Source organism: Talpa occidentalis, unplaced genomic scaffold (assembly GCF_014898055.3).
Source record: "Talpa occidentalis isolate TD23 unplaced genomic scaffold, MPIMG_talOcc4v2.1 talOcc4.13, whole genome shotgun sequence".
Taxonomy (NCBI): Eukaryota; Metazoa; Chordata; class Mammalia; order Eulipotyphla; family Talpidae; genus Talpa; species Talpa occidentalis.
This window is the reverse complement of record NW_023601322.1, coordinates 35,322,523-35,336,754: the sequence shown is the minus strand read 5'-3', so window position 1 is coordinate 35,336,754 and position 14,232 is coordinate 35,322,523. Positions and strand designations below refer to the sequence as shown.

General features: G+C 39.6%; 2 long non-coding RNA genes across 2 annotated transcripts; one reads left to right on the top strand and one right to left on the bottom strand.

Annotated features, from left to right (window-relative positions):
• Positions 1–367: 367 nt before the first annotated feature.
• LOC129145597 (uncharacterized) lies at positions 368–6,810 on the bottom strand. Its single transcript, XR_008551379.1, has 3 exons — positions 6,689–6,810; positions 4,592–4,667; positions 368–386 (listed from the first exon to the last, which is right to left on the bottom strand). It is a non-coding gene; the product is annotated as an uncharacterized LOC129145597 (long non-coding RNA).
• On the top strand, positions 5,927–7,061 carry LOC129145598 (uncharacterized). Its single transcript, XR_008551380.1, has 3 exons — positions 5,927–5,946; positions 6,046–6,273; positions 7,040–7,061. It is a non-coding gene; the product is annotated as an uncharacterized LOC129145598 (long non-coding RNA).
• Positions 7,062–14,232: the final 7,171 nt, after the last annotated feature.

The window sequence follows — 14,232 nt, the reverse complement described above, 5'->3', positions numbered from 1 at the left end:
AACTTTGTTGAATAGAATATTAATATTTAAAACTAGAGTCATCCTTCAATAATCTCTTTTGTGCACAAAACTCACTCTTGAGGACATAAAAAAAAAATCCAGCATTGATAGAAGTCACTCTACTTCCCAGGGTTTCTAAGCCTGTGGATGGGGAAACCTTTGGCATAAAGGACTACCTCAATGTTCACCCTGCTCCTAAACCATTTGACACCTCTTCAAATGGTCTTACTCCTCTGCTCACAGAGTTGGGACTTGCTTGAAGTCAGTGGACTGAACAAAGAGTCCACATCTTGATCGACTTTGTCTGCCACACGAATGTGTCTCCTGCAAGTGCTCTGGGAACTTTTCTCTCCAGCTCCCCTGCTAACTGTCATTGTCTTCATGCACTGTCAGAGGACACCAGAGAAAGAAGAATGGCATGTCAAGATCAATCTTCCTCCAGAGACACTCCTTGAAATAATGTTGAATAGCAGCACATTTGGAAACCTTTACTTCTGAGACCAATTATCTCCCTGCTACAATGTATTCAGCCTTCACCAGCTTGGCTTCTGGACCCAGCTGTTTTCTGTAAGGCCTGATGTATTTTGAATCACAGATGTGATCATTTAAATTAACTAAAATTTCTATGTTTTTAAAAAGGTAGATTTATTAGCCTTTAGGGAATACTGTTCTTGGTTTAGTTTTCGTATTAGAATTGTGGTCTCTCATTTCCCTTTTAGACCTAAAAGCAATAATATATCATCAATAAAATTATAATGGAAGCACCTACAGCTGCCCTCTCATTCAGGAAGGAAATAAAGCTAGTGAAGGTTCTATATTTCCATAGGTTCCATATTCCATTTATACCCTTCTCATTTGAATGCTAAATGTCAATCAATTATTTGGGAACAGATTCTTAACTATAGGTAACCTTAGAATTAGACATGTTTTCTTTGAGTTACAACGCAAGTCCTTATTTTCTGGGAACTTTAAATTTAAGTGACAATTTATGGAAAGTTCTTGCAGAAAAAAATATCTGCAGTCAATTTCCTTTGATCCTCAAAACACAATAGTCTGAACAACTAGTCTTAGATAAACACTTCATTTTAAAACTGTGATGAGAAAACTGGACAGTCATATGTACATAGAAAGCATTGGTTTAGATCACTTGCACCAAACACAAAAATTATTTCAAAATGTAATAAAGCTTCAGATTTAAGATCTAAAACCATAAATGCATAGAAGAAAACAGGAGATATACTCCTTAATATCAGACTTAGAGATACCTTTAAGGGCTCAATTCAAATGGCAAAGAAATCAAAAGCAAAAATAAAAAGCTAAAAAGCTTTTCTCCACAAAAGGAAGGAGAAAAATTAATGTTTTCATCAAAACAAAAAAATTCCTACTGAATGGGTGAAGGTATTTGCACACCATGTGTCCAACAAGAGCTTAATAGTCAAAATATGAAAAGAACTAATGAAATTCAACAATAGCAACGATAACCAAAAAAAAAGTAAAAAATGGCTAGAAGATCTGAACAGACACTAGTCCAAGGAAGACATACAGATGGCCAAGAGGCACACGAAAAGATGTCCATCATCTCTTTTCCATTAGGAAAATGCAAATCAAAACTACAATGAGCCATCACCTCCCACCAGTGAGAATGCCTATTATCCAAAACTAAGAAGCAACAAGTATTTGAGAGGCTATGTAAAGAAGGAAGTCATTGGTGGGCTTGCGAATTAGTTCAGCCTTTATAGAAAACAATATGCAGATTCCTCAAAAAATCAAAAATAGAAACTATAATTATCCCACTTCTTTTTTTTTAATAAAGATTTATTTATTTATACAAGAACTGGGGTACAGGTCAGAGGCACGCGAGGGTGAGAGAATTCACCAGAGACAGAATGGGGAGCAGAACAGGGAGACAGACTAAAGACACTGCTGAGGGGAACAGCTGGGGAGGCAGGAGAGGTCTGCCACTCCATGTGGGTTGCTCCCTGGCTGGCCAAGAATTAAACGCATGCTGCAGAGGCTGTGGACAGCTTCACAGCACAGCACTCAACCAGCTGCGCCACCAGGGAGGCCCAATCCTACTTCTTTTTTCAGGTATTTACTAGCAAAACATAAAAACCCTAGTTCAAACAGATATATGCACCTTCTTGTTTATTGCAGCATTATTTACAATAGCCAAGAACTGAAAACAACCGAAGTGCTCATTCAAATATGATTAGATAAAGATGTGGTATATCTGCACAGTGAAATAATACACAGCTATAAAACAAACAAACAAAAAAACAAAAAACATGAAATCGGGCCTCCCTGGTGGCACAAGGGGTTAAGACACAACCTATGAAGCTGTTTGCAACCATTGCAGCACAAGTTGGATCCCCTGGACAGCCAGGGAGCAATCCACATGGTGCAACAGACCTCTCCTGACTCACCCACTGCTCCCCTTAGCAGTGTATTTCAGTCATTCTGCCTGTTCTTCTCCCCATTCTGTCTCTAGTGAATCCTCTCACTCCCCACACCTCTGGCCTGTACCCAGCTCTTGTATGCATAAATAAATAAATCTTAAAAAAAAAAAAAGCACCATGAAATCTTGCCATTGCAACGTGGATGACCTAGAGGATATTATGTTCAGTGAAATAAGTGAGACAGATACAGAAAGACAAGTGCTATATGATTTTACTTATATATAGTGTATAGAAAAACCTAACAAATGGATGAAATTTTTAAAAATGATCTGCTAGATTATGAGACCAATTAGTATTTGCCAGAAAGGGAGGAAAGGTAAATTGGGTAATAGGTGTTAATTGTGGAGTAAAGGCTAGAATTGGACTTTAGTGGTAAACAATATAGTATATACAGATGCTGATGTTTAATGGTGCATGCCTGAAAAATAAAATGTTGTAATGCAAGATGACTTCAATAAAATAATTTTTAAATTAAGTTTTTATGTGTGATTAGAGGATACATTGGCTAGAAAAACAGATGCTTCAAATTCTGGCTTTGCTGTGCGTAAGCCTGCTTTTTCATTTTAAAAAAAAGAAAATAATAGCTACTTCATTTAGTGTCTGGCATGCCCAATAAGTGTTCACTATGATTCTTTATAACCTAAATGCCTAGCAACCAGAAACTGGTTAATCCCTTTGTATGTCATTTCTAATTTATAAATTTTGATAATATTACTTAATTTTACAAAACATAGGTTGTAATAACCAAGTATTAAATGTACCTAGATAAAAGAAAAACCCACCAAACTATTTGTACATTGTCGTGCAACTATGGCACCTTAAAAATGATTTGTTCTATCTTTTTATATTTTAGGGATATTTTTATTTAGTCAGTAGAGACAATATGAACAAATGCAATAAATAGCCACTTTAAAATTGTGACTGAATTGCACTGGCATATTAAATTATTATAAATCACTAATTACTATTGTTATGGTACACAACAATTTTATCTTACACCCCCTCACAAATCATAATCACAAGCAAACAACTGCATTCTGAGCATGTTACATAGAGACAGGGAAGATGTCTGCAAAATTAAAGAAAAAAAACCCTGCATCTAAACCATTGTTTATCTTCAAGATATTGTTTAATCAATCTTTATAATAGACCAGGTAGTTATCTATCTTTTCATTTTACAAGTGAAAAAGAGTTCTGGAACTGGCATACACAGCTTCTTGTTTCTGGAACTGTTACAGATGCTGGTAACCACATGGATGATGCCAATTGGTCACTCTATTCATCAGCCCTAGATGAGCCCTCATTGATCTAGCTGGTGCCTAGGGATCAGTTCCCAGCCTGCTTGGTGAGCAACCCCACCTACAAAATGGGAATGCAGACATATGCCCCCAAGCCTCACAGGCTCATGGGAGAATCAGGCAACACAATGCAGGTGAAATTTTTTAAAATATGTAAATTTATGTTCTTTTCTTTTCTTCTTTTTAAAGAAGTTGAAAATTACCAGCACTAATTAAGAATAACCATGTGCTTCATGCTGTTTGAGAGGCAATTGCCATTTAGTAGATGTTGCAAAATATTGGTTCCCTTTCTTTACTCCCTTGAAAGTAAAAATATTAATAAAATTGTGGATCTATAGAATTTTGGCTTTCTCGGAAACCTTAATCATCATTTATTTGACCTCTCCACAACATCTCTGATAATATGTTATTCAGTCTCTGAACATTTCAGTTGAAAGAGAAACACTACCTCATGGGGACTCTCTGCTCTTGCCCTGTATGTGGAGAGTGTCCTTCTGTTTACAAGTCTAACTATATCAATCAGCTCCAAAGAAAAGAGAAAGAAAAGTGCCAACTTCCCTCCCCCCCCTTATCTTAAGAGGGTTATAATCAAATACTGTTTAGAAATTTATTCTCTTTGTATTTTCCTTTTCAACATTCTACTGTGCCTGAGTTGCTCATTGAATGTCTAATTAGCAAGTTTCATCTTTGCTAGGGTTCCATTGAGCATCGTTACTCCACAGGCAAGAATTCTCCTTTTTAAATTTTCATGACATCAACATAATTCATAAAACAGAGTGGAAAATATTAGCTTCTTGGGGTCAGTGCATTATGGGTAGCAATTTGCAGATATCTTACCTTGAACTTCAGAACTGGATCTATAATGAGCAAACCCCTGCAAGTAAGGATGGTGGCAAATCCTTTCTGGAACACTCTGTTTACGCAGGGGTAAGAAAAAAAGTTTAAGCCTTGAAAGCACAACCTCCACCTTGTTTAGCAGGAAAACTTCTCTTGCTGATGCTAATTTAGACACAGAAATATGTTGAAATCTAAATATGGAAAATGTGCCATTTTGCCCATCTTTACTTAGTTCAGTCATTCCAAGCACTGTGCTTGCTTTTCGGCCTTTGATGAAGAGCAGGGGAGCAAAGACGACATGCTATGTGGCTCCAATGGCATCTGCTCCTAGTATTCCATCTCACACAACAATGAATGTAAGACAGTTCTGAAAAATCTATCTTCCCACCCACCAAGGCACAAGTCTGCAAAAGTAGGTGTTCACATATAGGTTCATGTTTTATTTATAATAATAACGAAACGCTTTTGTGAAGAAAAATTGCATATGATTAATCTAGAGAAAGGAAACCGGATCAGACAAAGACAAACTGCAAGACTGACCCTTGAAAGCAGACAGCTCTCAGGAGGGGACGGGAATGAGGGAGAGAGAGCAGAGAACAGGCTGGAGGAGGTCTTGGTGGAGGGCAGTGGAGGACTATGGGCACTTTGGTGGTGGGAAAACTCTGGTGTGGGGAGAAATGCTATATTGTGAAAAAATAAACAAGAAAGTTTAAAAACAAAAATAATAAGATTTGCAAAAAAAATTTTAATTACACTCAAAATGTTCTTTGGCAATTGCAATGGCATTAGACTCCCTCAGCTGGTCTCATTTACTCAGGCCTCTGGGTACTCATAGTAGGAGGCATCCGGCCTAGGGGGAACTTCTCTTTCTCTTCATTGACCCAGAGAGTTAAGAGGGTTCTGCTGTTTGGAAGGAGCATTCTTTCCCAGAATGACAGGATTGAAGAGGATATTTCCCAAAGAAATTTTGGTCACCCATAGATACGGCTGCATCACAGTGAAGCTTGTTTTAGTCAGAGGTCACCTAGACAGCCTCCCCTAATATCTCAAGCACCTCCACCCTCACAACTCTCCCTGAGAGTTTTCAGGAGCATTTTACTCACCAACATATACGAACTTTCCTGCACCAAGTTCTTTGGTAAGTAAAAATACTGGGTTATAAAGCTATTTCCTTGTTCTCCGCAGCCAGATGAAACCTGTCACTGTGCAAAAATAAATGTTGATACTGTGCCCTGAATAAGGATGAGAGCCTGCATGCAGTCTGTGATGCTGACAGCCTGGCTGGCTACCTCTGCCTCCTCCCCTCTTGCACAAAGAAGTGAACAAAGAGGGAGGCTGGACATGGCCAAGGCCAGGTATGGTCGTGGTTATCGTGAATTCATCGCTTAATTTTACTTAGACATGATTATATAAGTATTCAATGAATGTCATAAAATTTTCTTTTCCTTTTTAAGTTTCATAGCATCCTCCAACATTAAAAAAAAAAAAAAAAACTGTGACACCGTGGGTTTAAAATCTAGCCTACATTATCTTTAATAACAAACCAGCTTCAAAATATCAAGCAGCCAAGAATGTTGAGACAAACAGAGACCATGGAGGATAAAAGTGTTTCTAACTTTAAAATGATTCCCTCTGTTCTATGGACCTGGAAGAAACTGACTTAAACAAGCTTAAAGTTTTAGGTAAGTGCAACTTTCCCATATGATCTTTTCTCATCTTTTCAGAATCTAATCTACAGAGATAAAACAGATTAGCCCAATATAGAAGTTTGGGGTATAGTTATGATAATTCTCCACTTCGTGGAAAGAAATGAGCCCAAGTAGACAGTAAAGCAGGTAATGAACAGAAATGGCAGATGGAGGTGATAATTGTGACTCATCTTGAAACCAAAGCAGTCAGAGGAAGGCACTGACACCCCAGCCCACGCTGACAAATGTATCAGATGCAGGAGCTGTGGACAGGAAGCCAGGAATACATCCCAAAGGTGTGAGCAGGAGGCTGGGCTCCTTTCTTGAGCGATGACAAAGGGGTGACTCAAAGGTCGGGAGAGCTGTCCTGTGAGCAGTAGGGAGATCTAGGGAGGGTCAAAGTGCTTACCCAGCTCAGCAGAGCTCCCATGCTGTTTTCTGCACTCGGCTTCTTCATTCTCTGGGCAGCTAATCATCATGGACATGGAGAGCTGGATGCCACGACCCTGCCAAAGCCAGGATGGTAAGTGGAGATGGCCAAGGTGTAGAACAAAGGAGAACAGTCACAGGGACAGAGTAGGGTGGCACCGAAGGGTGAAGTCACTCTGTCCTCACAGGAACAAAGTGACACTAGCAGCCCAGATTGTAAAATTCCTGCTTGAAGATGATACAGTGAAACAAGACAGGTGTCTCTTCCTGCCCCATCAGATAAGCATTCCTATCTATTGCATTTAACAAGTTTGTCTTCTTGCATTCTAAGGAAAAGGAAGGGTATGCCTAAGAGGATAATAAGAAAGTTAAACATCTAAGGAAGTTAAACATCAAGTGTGAACAACGCAAGCTGGTGCAAACCTGAAATCTCTGGTTGTCCGCATCAAAAGGACATGTTGACCCTTGTCCATCTCCCTTTTGTTTGACTCCTTTGTATAAATACCCCTGCTCTCTGTCAAAGAGCAGAATGGTGGTCTTTCAGAAACAAGTCTGCTGCCCTCCTCAGTTTATCGACAAATTAAACTACTTTCCTTCTCCTCAAACTCTGTTTCCTTTTATTGGCTGAGGGAAACTGAGGCAGGTGTTCGGTGTCAAAGAAACCCCTTAGTGAGTGCTCCTGGAATCTGATAGTCTCTTGGTGTCTCTTTGCCTATCACTCACTTGGTTTTTTCTAATGAGGAGTAGAGTATGATCACTAGTAACAGGAATGAGGGACCCTCTGTCTCATCATTCCCTCCTTCGTCCTGAGAAAAGTTCTTAGGTTTCCTATAACACTATTTGTAGGCCAAAATATTTTGAGTCCCACAGAACTGCTCCTCACCACCGTGCATTTCTATCACCTGGAGTTGGGGGTGGGGCATGAGCCTGGAGGGGTCCCTTGTCTCTAGGAGTCTCAATTTCCTCATGTATTAAGTCAGGGAAATGAGCTTAAACGTTTACTGCTCAATCTCCTATATTTTCTTTCTTTAGGGGAAATAGTCACTGATGTTGTTTTGGTTTGCTATTGTATTGTTGGTTTTATTGGGTTTTTTTTTTTTTGTTTGTTTTAAGATTTATTTATTTATACAAGAACCAGGGTACAGGCCAGATTCGCAGGAGGGTGAGAGGATTCACCAGAGACAGAGCAGGGAATAGAACAGGCAGAGTGAAGAGATACACTGCTGAGGGGAGCAGTGGGAGAGACAGGAGAGGTCTGCTGCACCATGTGGGATTCTCGCCAGCCCGACGGGATCAAACCCGCACTGCAGAGGCTGCAGACAGCTTCATAGCGCAGCGCTCAACCACCTGCACCACCAGGGAGGCCCAGTTTTATTGGCTTGATTTTTTTTTTCACAACTCATTGATTGAATATATAACTTTTTAGAATAGTTTGTTGTAAAGGCAGGAACAGGACACAGTGCAGGTTCTCTGATCCCATGCAGACCGGATAAAGGAGGAGTCAGAGTCCTCAGTGGTTTTTTGCAGGTTTTTATTGGGTTCAGCGGATACATGGCAGTCAGGGGTGCTGGGGGGCCAGGAGGCTGGCAGTCCTCCCAGCCCCCAGCAAATCTTCACTCTATCTGGGCTCTCTGGCGTTCTCTGCTTCTGCTTCGGGCTTCTTCTCTTTCGGCTTAAGCTTCTCGGCTTCTTGGCTTCTCTTCAGCTTCTTTCTCAGCTTCTGCTGGCGTCCCGGTGACTCCACCCTTAAAAGCCCAGTCTCAGCCCAGGTGAATCCCATCTACCTATGCCCACACTCTATTCCAGGTGCCCGCCATCAGGCATGCATTCAGGACCGCAAGGATCCATCATCTATCCTGATGGCGGGAGGGCAGAAAAGCCTGACATTTTCCTTACCCTACATTTGTACTTATGAAACACTTTCCATCTTTCCATTTTATTCATGGATTTTGAACTACAAGACTAATATCCTTCCACCCCAACCCCACTGAGTGGTAGTTTGTCCAATGCCTCCTGAATTGGAAAAAATGAACAAACACACACACACTTTGCATATTCTTATCCACATTAGGATAGTATACTATAAATGTCAAGATCTGATGTTCAGAGTAACTAAGGGTCAACCTTAGTTGGAATCCACAGATTCCACAAAAATCAAACTTCCAGTCACAGATGTCACCCCCAGTTGCTCGATATTCATAACAAAGGTATTAAAGTTGGTATTGGGGATGTAACCAGATGAAGACTTCTGTTAATATTCTGATGTAATAGCCAATGCGATCATGGTAAGACCGTATATGCTGGTGTAGTATGATGGCATCGTTTCTTTAAGGACTATATAATAACAATATTAACATACATTAGATCAAATAAATTACCGTTTCTGCTAAGATTATCTCAAGTGACAAGAAAAAGTTCATGAAAAATATAACTGATAGTAAATATACATTTTCTTAGTGTTTCATGAAGTGTTCTTCTCCTATATGTAAATCTATGTTTGTGTGAATGTCTTACTTTTCTTCCATTTGCTCTATCTCATCATTTCTCTGTGTGGGCCCGAGGCCATATCCACCATCTTCTTAATTATTGGGGCCCATTTGTGACCATAATCCACCTGCCCACAATTAGGAAATTATGCGATCAGTTCATAAGATTAGATCTGGTTTTCAGAGTTTTCTCTTTGTCATTTTGAGCTTTTCCTTTATTTCAAACTCAGCAATGTATTAATATGTGGGAGGTGGAATTATATTTTATCTATTATTTAGATGGTTTGGTAGTAGGAGGTAGACTATAATAACATGTTTTTTCAAGTTGCTTGAACCAGAAAGTCCTAAATAAGACTTCTAGGGGAAAAAATTAAAAATATCTGAAAGAGACTTCAGAAAGAATAATAGTGAGTCCCAAGCAGACAAACAAATCTTCACCTATACACATCGTCATGAAACTACTGAAACGAAAGTGGGGAAAATGTTACAAGTACCTCAATAGGTGATTTGTGCAACATATTAGACCAGAAATAATGGCAGTTATTGTCAAATACAGGGAAAAGTCATTATTGATAGTAGAATAATTAGACAATAAATTTATCATCATAAAAAACAGAGGCCAAAAACAGAATATCTTCAATTTGAAAAGGAAAATTAACTGGCAAAAATTTCATACCCAACAAAATTAAATGTAAGAATGAGAGCAACATAAAGACATTGCTGGTAAACAAAATTTGAGAACTTATTACTGACAGACTTACCCAAAGAAATACTAAGGAATATTTTTTAAGAAATATTGATAATGTTAGCAATATTGATATTCTTCAAGAAAAGAGAGTAACTTATAAAGATGGATTGGGGGGTGATTCAAGAAATGACAGTGAGTAAGAAAATGGCAAACAGGTAAATCTGATTAACAAGATCCTAAGTAAAACTTTTCCAGGAATATCATTATTTCAGCTAAAGAACAAAACTACTAAAAAGGTGCTTAGCATCTACCTACATTACAATGAAGTCACCAGTTTGGGAGACACCTTCTCCTCAGACAGGTGACCACACACCACCTGCAACCACCCATTCTTATCTTTACCTCAAGTCTCATTAAAATAAAATTGGAAAGAAGAAAAGGATTTCTATCAGCCATGTGGAGCACACAGTGTATGAGGAGAGACCATTTTTCTCCCTTTCATTTTGGAAAAAGAAAGAGAATGCTTCTTCCTCCTTCTCTCCCTCCCCACAAATCAAGGGAATAAGATTTCCAACAAGTTTCTCACAAAGATTGATAGCTGAGACAGGAATGGGAAATTAGAATGTGATTCATCACGGCTTTGCGTTGGCTGGTTGTGAATTGTCCCAGTACTGCCTGAGAAGAGAAAAGGAGACGTGAAGAGAGAGTCACTGATTTTGTAGATAGAAGGGAACCAGGAACAGCCATTAATTATTTATTCCCTGGAGTTACAGAGCGGCAGCAATTCCCAAATCTGGCCATACCGGGGAACTGAATGAGGAGAGAATGAGAGACACAGGCCGTCCTCACTGAAAGCACAAGACATGAATTAATACGGCATTTATGGTGAATAAAGAAAGACCCTCATCATCAGATAACTATGCAGAGCATCTAGTGCACTTCACGGAATTTTTTTTTTCCACCTTTATAGCGCAAGTACAAATTATAACAGAGAGAGTAGAATGTCATATCATTCCTCTCTCTACTTAATCTGTTAGGGCTTCAGACCGTGCCATAGTGCTACAGAAGGCTCAAGTAACTCAGAAAAAAAAAAATGTTTGCTATCAAAGGTTTATTTAAAAATGAGTAGAAATGCTATCATTCTAATATCCATATTTAGGTGGATATTTGTGGAATTTGATAAATACATTAACATAAACAAAGAGTACACAATTCATAACAATAAAATAAGCCCTGCAGTATGGGGCTAGGGGTTGGGATTTTAATATCAGGACAGAGATGTGAGACTGAGCCTTGGATCCATATTGAGTGAAGAACATAAAGAAGGGTGACTTCCTCACTTCTATGCAAACTTACCTTACTTGCCCAGGATGCAGATTTTAGTATTCATTTCCCATCACCATCACCCCTACTGTCCTGATTACAGTGTCTACCAACTGGATCTCAGGGCACGTCGCATGGAAGCTGTGTAACTGGCTGTTGGTCCCAGTTACTCCTCAGACTAACAAACCTATTCCTCCTTGTCCACACCTGACAGAATGGTCCAAATCTTCTGCAACTTATTGGTTCCATCATCCTCTGTGAGAACAATCTCTCGGTATTCTATCCACATGACCCTTTACACATCCTGGTCTTCCTCATTTTAAAGAGTTTAGTATGGGGAATGAGATGCTGGAAGAAGGTCAATTTTCCTTTCTAAATATCCTGTTAAGCTGCAGACAGGTGAGCAAGTATCAAGAGTCTTAAGTGAGGAAAAACGAGCTAGTTGGAGGGGAAATGTGAATCAAGGGCAAAACAGTGGAAAAGAGTCCATCAGAGCACCTCTGGTGGAGGTAATGGAAAGCCCTGGATTCCACGCAAACACTATATATATGAAAAAAAAAACTGTGCGTGGACAAATGAGAAAACAGGCACAGAAGTCTCAAGTACAAATAATTACCCCACTATCTTATCATCTTGCTTCTCCAGCTCCCACTAACTTAACTTTTTTTCTCACACATATTTAATCAAAGAGACACAGAAAATGAAACCAGTATGAATCAAATTCATCATAATCAGTCAATCTTGGCTTCAAAGATGTAAATAAATTGACTGTATCACTCACCCCACACACACTCACAAAAGAAAATCTGGCAGAGAATAAAAGGGATTCGGCAGCTCCTATCAGGGCTTGCTACAAAACCCCAGTGGGGGGAAAAATCAACACTCCATCAAAATAAATAGCAAAAAATTGGTGACTGAAAGAAGGAGGAATGAAAGAAAACATGTGAAGAAAAAAGTATCGTGAAGTTCTGCTAATGGATCCCACATCCACGAGTGCACTTCCCTACTGGTGATGTCGACTCAGTTAAGAATGCCAGAGATACAGGTGGAGGAGCCAGCACTCTTGCTGTCTCTGTGAACAGTCCAGGAGACTCAAAATGGATGGTAAGAAGTTTTTAGGAAGGTCAATGGAAAGTGTTTCAGAGAAATTACTACTTGGGTTATGGTTACAGAAAAGAAAGTTGGAAGATTACCAAATGCAAAGTAGAAGGTCTAGACCATGATAAAACCTACTAGATGCGTTTTCTTAAAATATTTGGGGCACAAGCAATATCTACCAGCATACAAAAGGGAAAGAGATATTCTATGCCACACCCAAGAGATGCCAATGCAGCTTCTCCAATATGAGGGTTCCATGACATCAGTGAAGGACCCCAACAAAAGTACTAATCATCCACGTCAATAGGAACTCAAGAAATTAGCCATAGCTATTGAGTTATTGAGCATATGACATGGCTTTTCTCCTCGAGTCTCTCACAAACAGCGTGGGTGGATGCAGCAATATACAGGGTAGGCACCTGAAGAAAGAAGAGACAAAATGCTTAGCTGATCATGTTTCCTGACCAAGTTTGTTTATGACAATATATGAGAAACCTCTGGAAAATCCTAGAAAAAGCATGATGGGGTGTGGGGGGGAACTTTGGGGCTAGAAGGTAACTGGTCCTAGCAAGTCCCAGTTAAACATGAATTATATGCAATTGCATATCCACCTTACAGGGACTTTGTGACTTAATATGAAATCACTTTGAGAGCTCCAAAGTACCAGTGAGGTGTGCTCATATTAACAGGTTGTAACAAATATTATTGTAGCAGGGTAGTCTCCAGGGAAAGAGGAGTTTCCAGTTACCTGCCCCACCTAAGGAAGGGTGGAGCTGAGCAGGGAGGAGGAGAAGCTGGAGAGGAAACTAGAGGAAGAAAAGAGGCAGGATGGAGAGCCAGGAGACCTGGAGGAGGCACATGGAGCAGACAGACATGGGAAGAAGCTGCACTTAATCCTTGGTCTTGACCTGATTGAAACAGATGTGGGTGAGAGACCCATGGGGAGATTAACAATGGCAGCATTTGTCTTGATCTTGATTTTGCTCCTTCTGTCCCAAACAAGGTGGGTTCCTTTCCTATGGGTCCCCACCAGGAGGTACCTTAAACTTGTGGCAGACTTTCAGGCCTCATTGGTCCTGTTTGGGTCACTGCTGTCTGGCTGGGCATTTACACACGAGGGTATAACTTTGGGTGTTTGATTTGGAAATTTTATTCTTTATCTTCTCTTTGTTGCACACTAATTGTATTAAAACTCCTTTCATTAATGGTCTTATGCACCAGAGTATGTTTTACCTTGAGGTGTCAGATGGCAGAGCCTATTTAGAAGGGGCAATTTTGGGGGCTCCTCAGATGCCCCTCACCCTGCCCTGTAACATTACCACCCTAAGTATCCCAGACTTTGAGGAAAAAAATACTGAGGGTTTCTTTCTAAAACATGGTCTTTGTATTATCAGCTAATTAATGCTTTGAGGTTCCAAAATGCTTTGAAAAATACAAGTTTTGTTCCAAATTTATTTGCAGGGATCCTACTATTACACCATCATAACAAGAAGTTTCAGGTGCTTTCTTGAAAGTCAATATTGATGACTGGCTGGGAAAAAGCAACATGTCAATAGTAAACTCATGATCTTATCCCTCCTTTCCAAAGTCACTTATCCTACAGTGTGCCCGATAATCAGCACCATCCAAACTAGTAACTGGGATATCATCTTTGAAGCCTCTGTCCCTCATTTTTGACATCTAATTGACTACTAAAATCTCTCATTTTTACCTCTCCAGTGTTTCTCAAATCCGCGCACTCTTTCTCTCCCCAGTACCATTACCTTAATTTAGGTCACTATGTTTTCTCCTTTGGAATACTTCAAGAGCTGTCTAACAGGTCATCAATTCTAAATGTCATCACATAGCACATATGACCTAACATATTGGCCCTTGCATAGCTCCCTCAATTTATTTCATATCTTCATCCTCATTTTTTAGTCTATAGAC